Raw genomic sequence first — 9,608 nt, 5'->3', positions numbered from 1 at the left:
GTGCTCCAGCAAACCTGCTTTTTAGGATCGTGAGTATCCGTGGCGCGCCGCACCTACTCACGAGAAGAGTATGCCCTCCCCAGTATGCCCTGCACAATTGCGCAGGGCCTACTGGGGCTTGCAGGGGCCACGTGGCCCCTGCTCCCCCCCCTGCCGGCTCCGTCATGTGGGTGGCTGATCCTGCCACCCAGGGCTCCCTGCCCACTTGTGAGCGGGGAGAGCGGGCTTAGCCCACTCTCCCTGCTCACCTGAAGAAACCGGGTCTCATGGATCATGAGACCTGGCTCAATGAGTACACACAGTTCCCAAACCCAGGTAGAACACAGTTTTCGATTGTGTGAATGACCTCACTGGATTACTCTGGGGCAGTCATATGAGGCAGGTCTCACGATCCATGAGACCTGCTTTTGTAATAACTGCAGGGAGAGCAGGCTAAGCCCGCTCTCCCCATAGATGAGCAGGCAGAGAGCCCTGGGCGGCCGGATTGGCTGCCCACACAGCTGCTGGCTCCGTGACGGAGCCGGCGGGGGGTGGGGGGAGTGGGGGCCGCATGGCCCCCGCAAGCCCCAGTATGCCCTGTGCGAGCGCGCAAGGCACACTGGGGAGACCCCCGGAGCCAGGAGGCGGCTTTTTGCCTCCCGGCTGCGGGTCTACTTGTGAGTAAGCGTGCCGTGAAGGCATGCCGCGGCTACTCACGTTTGTAAAAAGCAGGTTTGCGGAGCGCTCGCTCTGCAAATCTGCTTTTTAACAGGGGTTCCAGAGCGGGTTACCCTTTCTAGAACCACCAGGCTCGCAGCCTGCCCGGGGTTTCTGACGATCAGCAAAAATCGGGCTAGCTTACACTAGCCCGATTTTTGCTGATCATCAGAATAGCCCCATATATCAATCAGCCTAACCTACCTCAATGGGTTGTAGTGAGGATTAAAAAATAAGCATGTCTGAGCTCCTTGAAGGAAGAGTGGGATATACATATAATCAATCAATCAATCAATCAATCAATCATAAGCAATGATTATAATAATCAGTAAATATTACTGATAAATAATGGCATTGATAATCGAGTTTCAGATGACAGTAACATTTTATTATATGCTTTAACCCTGTTTCAGAATAGCAGTATCAAAATAAAGGCGAGCCCAGTGCTCCCAAGGTGGCTAGCCCGCCTAAACCATCCTCCCCTTAAAAGAGGTTAACAGAGTGAGCACTTCGTTAACCACATTTCTTTGCTCGCGTGGTGACACACGAGTAGACCCCCGGGCTCATTAACCCTAACCCTGGCCCTCGGGGGTCTCTCCAGGTGAATCCCCGGTGCATTCCTGGGGTCCCCTCTCCCACTTCCCCTAGTGTGTCTGCCATGGCTGCAAGCAGCTGTGTCAGACACATGACTAAAAAAAAATGGGGTTAACTGAGCGCTCGCTCCATTAACCTTGTTTAAGAGGGAGAGCATTTAGGTGGACTTGCCACTGGGGACGAGGTGGCTCCCATTGCTGCACACGAGCAGCAGAAACCAGGCTGGGCTCCCTTAGCCTGGTTTCTGCTGCTCCTGAGAATCGCCTCAGTTTTGGCTGGTCTTGTGGTAGCAAGCCTGACTTGTCCCCTTAGCTAAGCAGGGTCCGCCCTTGTCCGCCTGCACTTGAGGGGTGCTGGGATGGCCCAGAGTGAGTGGCAGTGTAGTGAACAGAGGGTGCCAGTCACTCCCATGGGATTGCTAACTGTTGTTTCTGAGATGTTCTGAGTGTGGATTCTCTGAGAGCAAATGAGAGTGGATTCATGGTTTGTATTGAAAATCTCATTTGCTACCAGAGAATCCACACTCAGAACACCTCAGAAACAACAGAACCCTGTACCCCATGGGCTAGAAACCCATGCAGCTGGCTGGCCCTCTGTTCACTACACTACCACTCGCTCTGGGCCACCCCAGAGCCCCCCAAGTGCAGTTATGGGGCTGCTGAAACCTACATGATTCCTTATGGAGAAAAACCTTAAAGATGCATAAACTTCAACAAATCACCAAAAACCAGCCCTCTGCCCAAATACTTTGAAAAAATTCTGGTAGCTTCCTTGCTCCCCTTGGAGACTACCACCAACCCCACAACACTCTAGGCTACCCCTTTCCCCCTGATGTGAAGTGATACACCTCCATTATACCTCCCCCATTGTACAGGGTGATATGTAAAGCTTTGCTATGTGGGGAAAAAACTCCACTGGCCTGCACTGAGCAGACACAATGGATGCAGAGAAAAAATGCTTCTTCACCATCCTCACTGCCACAGAGTAGTCCAGAAAATGGGTTCTAGCCTGTGTTCAGTCAGATTCATCACAACGCTTCCTCCAGCATCATTCCAGCTGTCGTCCGACTTATTTCATTACCCTAGAAAACCAAGGAGCAGAACAGGCCCCACCAAGCCAGAGACAGCATTTAGGAGCGACCATGTTAATAGTGTGGGCTATCTCCACATCCCAGCAATTCAAAGGGCCTTTACAGAGTCGCCAGCTCTGCACACTGGAAACTCCCTCCCCAAGGGCTGTCTGGACACCAACAGATCCATTCTAATTGGTCCACCAGCCTTGCAGAAGGTAGATGGAGTTAAACTAAACTGCTCCATCTGGTAACAGAGTTATTCAAAGCGGTCAGAGGATGGTTTTAAGATGAGGAAACCCTTTTCATGGTGCAAAAGAAATCTGACATTACAAGTTACAGAGTTTACCAGAGTTGCCAGAGTCCACCTGCATATGAGGAGATGCGGGTAGCAGGGACATCTGTCTCCTTTCCACATGAGTCTTCTTCAGCCCTATTCACTCATTAATCCACATACACTGAGGCGCTTCACATGATTAGTGTGAAGCACCAGGAGGGTTCATGCAGGGAGAGCCCGCATGAACCTTCATGGTGCTTCACATTTAGCCCACTCTCCCCGCATACGAGCAGTTGTTCATTGCTGGGCAGCTGGATTGGCCACCCAGATGAATGGCTGGTCCAGTCGGGTGCTCCCACACCTGGCCGCAGCTCCATCCGGAGCTCCGGGGATCGAGGGAAGGGGAGTGCCACCGTGCAGTGCCCCGGCCCCCCAAACCCCAGGAAAGCACCACGTGAGTGCGCAGTGCCTTCCTGGGGTCCCCTCCCCCCCCAAGTGTGCCAGCCATGGCTGCAAGCAGCCGTGGCTAACACACGAGCAGAAAAACTAGGTTAACAGAGCACTCACTCAGTTGACCTTGTTTAAGAGGAGGGGCAGTCAGGCGGGCTAGCTGGGCTCCCCTAGCCCTATTTTCAGTGATGGCCAGAACAGCTTCACTGAATATGTGGTGGGGGGAGCTGGACTGTGCTTTCTGACTATACCCTCAATGCTAACATGTTCACTGGCCATGCTCCTAGTACCTGTACATATAGCAAGCAAATACACTACAAATAGAATAAAAAGATGCAAAGCTTTGAATCAAGTATTTATTTTGACCAGTGGACTTCTTGAGGTGCATCACACAATTAGTGTGAAGTGCCGTTCGGGTTTGTGTGGGGAGGGCGGCCTTAGCCCACTCTCCCTGCACACGGGCAGGGAGCCATCTCTGGGCGGCTGGATCGGCCACCCACATGATTGCTAGCTCCGCCATGAAGCTGGCAGGCCCCCAGAAGTCCCGGGATGCCCCTTGCGAGTGCGCAGGGCATCCTGGAGAGGCCCCCCAAGGTCGAGAGGTTGATTGGACCACAAAAACGTGGTTAACAGAGCAAGCGTGCCGTTAACCTCATTTAAGGGGAGGGGTTCCTAGGCGGGCTAGCCACCATGGAACCACCGGGCAAGCCAAGTGGTTCTAACAATCACTTGAAACTGGGCTGGGCTCCCTTAGCCCAGTTTCTTGTGATCATCAGAATACCCTCAACGTCCTTGGTGTTGTTGTTGTTGTTGTTTGTTTGAGCGTTCCTTCTTTGTCCTGCGCCTCATATAAGCCATCTCAAACTTGGGTCCTCAGATGTAGTTGGACTACAATTCCCATTATTCCCAGTCACAATGACTAAAGGTGTATTGAAAACCCCTGAGAAATTGGGAGTCTGCCGAATCCCTGATTTAAGCAAACTCTGATTCAGCAGCCAGAAATGTGAGGACCATACCTGAACATATAACATGCTAAGGCAACGTGTGGCATGCTGGAGTGCTTTGGGGTGGGCGTGGTGAGCTGGGCCTTGACTTGAACATAATGAATATGCACCTCTATAGGGCTGTGGATCTCCAAGCCTGGTAAGGTGCCCTTGTGTTAGCCCGTGGAACTGGGAGGAGCTGCAGCCACAGCAATGCTTCAGGGATGATGGTAGAGACAGCGGCAAGGGCTCCTCCCATGGGCCGCCTGCCTTCCAAATACTCCCGAATGGCCCAAAAATGTCCCGACTTGGCATTTGGGAGGAAGCTGGGCCTGAAGACAGAACTCTCAATGCCATCTCCACCCGGATGGCAGAGACGGCAGCAAGAGCTCCTTCCTCAGGCCTGCCTTCCTCCCAAATGCTAGGTCAGGCCATTTCCGCCCATTCCGGGGCCCCAAATGGCCCGGAAATGGCCCAACCTGGCATTGGGGAGGAAGGCAGGACTAAGGTAGGAACTCTTGCTGTAGTCTCCACTGCTATCCCTGCCGCCATCCTGCCGCACAGTTTTAAAAGGTATTATGATACTGATCAATAAAGTATTAGCATGCAGATGCTCTGCACGGGTAAAGCTAGTTAAAGAAGATTTCACCTTTCCAAACTGGTGTGTGTGTGTGTGTGTGTGTGTGTGTGTGTGTGTGTGTGTATGTGTGTGTGTGTGTGTGTGTATATGTATATACATATATATACAGAGAAGGATCTTCAACAGAAAATGTCCAGTGAAATTTAAGTTAATCTCATATATATATATGAGATTAACTTAAATTTCACTGGACATTTTCTGTTGAAGATCCTTCTCTGTTAATTCCACAGAGAGATGAACTTCAGTGTTAAAAGTTATGGAATGAGATCACCAAGAGTCATGATCCCTTCAGACTGAAGATTGTAAGTACAAGGAATGCCACCCCAACAGCTGTCAAGGTAGAGGGGATTGCTGCTTGGATCCACTGGTCCCGCCTAAAACTGGCATCACACGAGTGGACCACTGAACTAGATCCAAAAAGCCCACTCCGACTCCGACTCTACCGCAAGGGTCCTGAAACCCCAGGCCAACCAGAAGGAACCGAGGCTGAAGGCGAGACCTCTGCTCCCCACCGACCGGGACTGGCGGTGGACACAGGTCGAGATCCTGGACGCCGGCTCCCTGCTTCAATCCCACCGGAAGCGGATTGATTGCACAGAGAAGGAGGAAGCCAACACCAGAGGGGAAGTCTGATGTTGTTACTGGACTGTACACTAATACCTTGTATACTGTTTTGCTTCTCTCTTTGGGCCGACAGGCCCTTGAGAAAATAGTGGAGCGAAAAACAGCTATTCACCTGCTGACTTTGTACCATGCACTGTCCAGAAAAGACAGTGAGTTGTAAGTGCGGCAAAGGGGGGAAATGAGGCAGAACTCAGGTTGTGGTCAAGAAATGGTTAAAGAGTCTACAAGTTGTTAATTGTAACTTGCTAAAAGTCATAAATCTGTCTTCTGCTGGAACGCAGGCAAAGAGGTCCCTTTTGGTATCTTTAGATAGCAGGGCGCTAGCTACGACACCTTCAAGGACACGTTTGGAAAAGGGAGTGAAATAGTTTGGCTGTATGGAGGGAGGAGGAGGGGATGGAATGCTCAATTATAGTTAGAGGAATATTGTCTAATTGTAATAATTGTAATATGACGATTAAGTGATGCTAACCAATGAGGATTGTATCCACTGAATGTAATTAAGATGAGTATAAGAGCTGAAGCCAGAATGTAACCCGCGCTCAGCTTTTCGGAAATTATTGCACTGAGTCTATTTGCTAGCAATACATTCTGCTTTTTCTCAACTGTTGTTGTCAATCTCTCACTTTGAACCCGGAGGATTCTGCTACACCTTCAGCTGTGTGGAATGCTTGCTTTGTGGGGTCAACTCCCAACTTTAGGCGGTGTCCAGAAGCTGAATACTGGGAAGAGGGAAATATTTGGGAGGAGGAAGGCATGTTTGCTGCATTCCTTGATTTTTGAGGGAGAGGAGCTGAAGCCTGCTTCTTAGGGAGCTTGACAGTTTTTGTTCTTCTCCCTCGGATCCAGTCCCAGCCTTGCTTGAAGGCAGAAGGACTCTTTTGCTTTTTTGCCATAGGCCTTTCTTCAGAGCTGTTGAAGTCCTGGTCTTTCTTTCTTGCTGGGGCATGCTGGGGCTGGTGGGGCCTGGTGGGGCACTTCTCTGGGGCTGCCCTTTTCTTTTTAAACCACCTCATAAGAGGGCAGCAAGCCTGGTTTGTGCTATTCTTCAGACGTTGATATTTAATTTGGCTTGAAGACTCATGAGGGTCCTCCTGGTCCTCCTCCTGATCAGATCTGAGGTGGTATTTCCTGATGCTTGTCATTTTCTGGGTGTCAGAGACGCAGCTATTCAGCATGTCAGATGAGACCTTGGACTCCTGGATCTTCCTTGACAATGGCTTGTCTACCAAGCCTCCAGGCATGCCATCCTCTGGCCGGAACTTTGGGCCAGTCTTGGGCACCAAGGGTGGGAATGGAGTCTCTACTCTATTTTCCCGGGTGCGCCTTGGAGACCATTTTCCCTCAGAGCTTCTGCCACTGAAGGAGGTGGTGTTAGATGCACTCTGGAGTCTGGGCACAACAGAGAACAATTCGGCCAAGGACTCAGAGTGGGGTGTGGGGCCCCCACACAACTCTTGCAACTGCTTTTTATGCAAGTTGAATTTCACATTTTCATGGGCTGCAAATTCCCTGCGAAGCTCCTTGAGCCCGGGTCTACTGAGTCTGGGCAGGGTCCGCAAATAGCTGCCACCTTCAGAAGATGATGGGAGGGATCTCTCTAGCCGGCTTAACTGAGGAAGAGGCCCAATTGAGGAAGAGGTCCACGCACTGTTCAAAGAGGAGAAGGAGGCCAAAGTGGTGCTGGACAGACTGGACAAGATTCTGTTGGAAATAAGAATAACGGGTCAGTGGTGGAAGGAAGGAACGTTACTTTCCAAAGGGGAGAGGATGGATGAGAATTTCCACACTCCAGCTCTGGGAGGATGTAGCAGACTCTGGAGGGAAGGACTCTTCCTCTCCTCACAAAGTTTGTAGCTCAGTAATAGAGCATCTGCTCTGCATGCAGGAAGTCCCAGGTTCAATTCCTGGCACCTCCCGGTATTAAGGCTGGGGAAAACTCCTGCTTGAAACCTTGGAGAGCTGCTTCCAGTCAGTGTAATACTGTGCTAGATGGACCAATGGCCTGACTCAATATAAAGCTGCTTCCTATGTTCCCGCACAACTTGCTGCTGTAAGTAGCCACTTGGGGAGAGGCAAACTCAGGGAATCAGTGGTGAGAATTACACTCACCTATCTCATCTGGATTGTGTGACAAAAACACAAAACAGCTGGATTCTGCTCCTACCCTAGTCCAATGGCCTCCAGTGAGAAAAATTCTAGATAGTAATCTCTTTGGGACAATGATTTGCTTTTGTGTTGCTGTAAAGTGTGATGCACATTAATGGTGCTATATAAATAATACTTAAGTAAATAATAGTTGCTTTATATCCATATGAGCTTGCACTGTGCTTAGCAACTTGCTGGCCTTTAAACCACAACTAAAAAACAACAAGAACCCTTAAATGGTGTTGATATCAACAATGTCTTCAGCCTCTGGTGATGAAACCTTCCAGGCAGGCTTGTTAAACAGTGAGTTCCCTGGTTGCCTGTGGTGAGTCTGGATGCACACACAATCAGGCTGGAAGTGACATAAAAAGTTGATTCTTTTCTCTTTGGGGCCATCAGTGATGGGAAAATCTGTCGGCAGCAGACCAGAGAGTAACAGAGTTTACTGGGTAGAAACGTCTATGGGTTGTTTGGGGAAACCAGAAGTTGAAGTGAATCAAATCTCCCCCACCCCACCCCAGGGAAAAGCGTTTCCTAGCCTTTCTGTCTGTAAGAGACTTCTTACCATCGCCCACCCACACGTCCCTCCTGACAGTGCAGTCCATCCCTTTTTCTGTCACTCCTTGGAGAGAACCCTGAGACCTGGCAGCTGCAGCAGCTGCTGCTCCCTCTCTAGAGGTCAGCACCTTGTGAGCAGATCACAAGTGTCTAGATCTTCTCCAAGGGATGGGATGTCCACATTTGTGGCTCTCAGCCTCCCTTGGAGAAGAAGATCAGCCTCCATGGCAAGGTCAGCACCTCAGACTGCTTTGGGGGCCTGGGGGGGAAGTAGAGAATGTCAGGGCTCCTTGGACATACGACATGGCAGTGGATTAAGCTGACAGACCTCGATGGGCTTGGCCTGCCAGAACAATTGTGATCCCCTCATGGGAGACACACCTCACGCTGTGGGACATCCAACAATGGCAGGATGCATGCATGTGTGATGTCACCCCCATTGGGGGAGCAGAGGGTCTAAGGCTGCAGCTGCTGAGTAGTGGCTCCCTTTGGATGCAGTGGCTATCACTTACTTCTTCCTCCTCCTACTCCTCCTGTGGTATCTGCCCTTCCCTGCTTTCCTAATCCATCTTGAGATTGCTGAAAAGAAGAGACAAGAGGCCAAGTGAGCTGGCTTGGGACAGCTCAGACTTCAAGTGCCCTAAACACACACACACACACACACACACACACACACACACACACACACACACACCTCTAGCCCTCCCCCAGTGAAAATAAAGGCTGCTCACCAATCCAAGCATTCTGGATTTTTGTCCATTTTACTCTGGGGCCATAAATCTGTTCATGCTGAAGAAAAAAGCAGAAAGCATTGGGCAAGTGAGGCTCCGTCTCAGAGGGAGTAGGCAAAGGGCCAACCTCTTTCTCCATCTCCACCCCCAACAGAGGCACAGAGTCCTCCCCAATTGTACCAGCCTCCACCCCTTGCCTCTCAGGTCCCCACTCCCCTACCTGAGGGTCTGAGCCTCAGGAGGCAACCCTTCTACATTGGTTTAATCCAAAAAGGCTATTTTTAGGTTCACAACAGTGCACTAATGGGCAGGTCCAAGTGGTCTTCTTGGATCATGCTGTAGATACAAGCCAGCCATGGGGACCCTGGAGCCAAATTGAGGCTCCTCTAACATCCTCCACTTAAAGCTGCCTCTTACCCATAAGTCTACAGCAGTCCAAACGAAGACCCAGAAAATGCTGAAAAGAGCCAAGAGATGCAGTAGCACCAGTATGCAGCCACTACCGACCACGTCCTCTAGGAGCACAAACATGGTGCTGCCTCTGGCTAGGCGAGCAAGAGCTGCTCTGGCAGTTTCTAGGCTGTGCCTGGACTCCCCTCCTGAAGTCATGATTGCAACACAAATGCCTTTTGTGGCCTAGCCCTGCTTGGCCAAGGGAGTCCTCTGAAAACATAGATGAGACTTCACAATTAGGCAGGAGCATCACCACCCCCAAATAAGCACCTCCTCCCCACTTTGTGCAGGGGGGGATCCTTGGCAAACACACACACACACACACACACACACACACACACACACACAGATAAACACACACACCCTCAAAGGCCATCCCCTTTCC

General features: G+C 50.7%; 1 long non-coding RNA gene and 1 other non-coding gene across 2 annotated transcripts; both read right to left on the bottom strand.

Moving 5' to 3' along the window:
* Positions 1–333: 333 nt before the first annotated feature.
* LOC128341373 (small nucleolar RNA SNORA5) lies at positions 334–421 on the bottom strand. The gene has a single exon (XR_008314382.1). It is a non-coding gene; the product is annotated as a small nucleolar RNA SNORA5 (small nucleolar RNA).
* Positions 422–6,771: 6,350 nt separating this feature from the next.
* LOC128347346 (uncharacterized) lies at positions 6,772–8,903 on the bottom strand. The gene is made up of 3 exons (XR_008317520.1): positions 8,771–8,903; positions 8,552–8,618; positions 6,772–7,037 (listed from the first exon to the last, which is right to left on the bottom strand). It is a non-coding gene; the product is annotated as an uncharacterized LOC128347346 (long non-coding RNA).
* Positions 8,904–9,608: the final 705 nt, after the last annotated feature.

Source organism: Hemicordylus capensis, chromosome 1, assembly GCF_027244095.1.
Source record: "Hemicordylus capensis ecotype Gifberg chromosome 1, rHemCap1.1.pri, whole genome shotgun sequence".
Classification (NCBI taxonomy): domain Eukaryota; kingdom Metazoa; phylum Chordata; class Lepidosauria; order Squamata; family Cordylidae; genus Hemicordylus; species Hemicordylus capensis.
Note: the sequence above shows the minus strand (reverse complement) of the source record. Positions and strands in the feature narration are given on the sequence as shown.